This window comes from Octodon degus, unplaced genomic scaffold (assembly GCF_000260255.1).
Source record: "Octodon degus isolate 3935 unplaced genomic scaffold, OctDeg1.0 scaffold00112, whole genome shotgun sequence".
Taxonomy (NCBI): domain Eukaryota; kingdom Metazoa; phylum Chordata; class Mammalia; order Rodentia; family Octodontidae; genus Octodon; species Octodon degus.
Genome location: NW_004524688.1, coordinates 4,500,723 through 4,502,561, shown reverse-complemented (window position 1 = coordinate 4,502,561; position 1,839 = coordinate 4,500,723).

Here is a 1,839-nt window from a genome sequence, read left to right as displayed (position 1 = left end):
TCTCTCTCTCTCTCTCTCTCTCTCTCTCTCTCTCTCTCTCTCTCTCTCTACCAGGAATCAAACTCAGGACCTTGCACTTGCTGGGTAGGCTCTGTGCCTCTGAGCTGTGACCCCACCTACAACCTGTTCCTTTCAAAGAACGCACTTCCAGCACTATTCTGTTTCACAAACTGTACCTCTAAAGCATGATATTCAACATCTTTTAGCTTTTAAATTCAATTGGTTGAGAGATATAAATCACGCTTTAATTGATGTCCACAGCTTTTCTGAGTTTGCCTTCTTCCATTTGAGAATGACACTAATGTGATTTTATGAACAATGACATTAAAATTTAGAAACAGTTGATTACTCATAAATGCTCTTCCCAGGAGACTTTGCCAAACAATGGAAAGTGCCTCACTAAGAGACAATTTCATCTACGATGAAGTCCATCAGCAGAAACTTCTGAGTGGTTTTGAGAAGGGCTTTGATTGATGGCACAATGGCACCTCTCTGCATCCTCTAAAAATGCTCTGCAAATTTGTTGGGGCACGAGCAACTATAGCTTTTATTAAAAAGGCCAATCTTCTCAAAGAAAACAAATTTTTGTTTCCATTTACCTCCCAGTGACTGAAAACACCTAAGCCAAACTTTGCTGTCCCAGAGCTGGCAGCTGGTGAGGCTCACCCACCAGCAATGTGACTCGCTCCCACCTCAACTTTTGAAGTATTTGCAAGTCAAGTTAGGGTACCTCTGATGCTACAAAGAATGATGTGTTCTAACTCCCACGACCACTCTAGAATGGACACCTCTGTATACAAATGGAAGATTCTAACAGAATTTCATTGGACATTAGAATTTTATTTCCACAAGAAAAAAATGTCACTCATTAGATGGGATAGTCCACAAGGGACCATGACCCCTCAGGACTGTGGTGACTAAGCAGAAGATTATAGCAGTCTGGCTCCTTTGAGGCTGCTCTGACCAGCAGAGGTACCACGTTTCTTCCCCTTTCACTCGCAGCTTCCCTGTTCTCTCACCTTGGAGAACAAAGGGGAGCCTCAAAGTCATCCTAACAGTGTGACCCAATCATTTCCACCAAATGACAGGGGTGGGACAGCAGAAGAAACCTCCTTGCCATCCTGTCCTAAACCATTGATGATGAACCAGGTTCACAAGGTTGTGTGCCTCATGTTGGAGTTTTTATAGTAACACAAAACCCACAAGTATTGAAAGGGAAGTGAAGACTTGCTCTCGCATACTTTGACAGAGTCACTATGAACTCTAGAAGAGTTCTGCTTAAATAAATTCTCTGCCTTGTCATAATTCAAGCCTGGAATATATAGTTCTATTCAACATTTTCCTCAGTAACCACCTTTTTCAAAGATGATGTTGTCTAAGACCCTAAATACTTCGAGTATAGAGAAAACATCTATTTTAAAAGATGTTCAACATGTGCCTGGAAATAAGCTTTCTTCTAGTGATATAATTGTAAATCAACTAGCATATAAAAGCTACTTATGAATACTGTTCTATCTAAGTCAATGTTAATGTCTAATTACAGGCCTATATAGATAGAAAAATGGACTCACATTAATGTGCTAAGGTGAAAAACAGCTATGATACCAAATAAAGAAAAAAATGAGTCTTTCAAACATTCTTACCCACTTGTCGAGAAACAATTAAAAAGAACATAATTCTTCATTTTGTTTCTTAGGCCCAGGCACATGTATCAATTTGTCTGACAAATTTTCTTCCAGTGAATTTTTGAAAAAAATAAATAAACATGTATTATTTTATTCTAAAACAAACTAATCTTTCTGGCACTGTATTCTGCCTGAACAGCATCTCTCTCTCTCT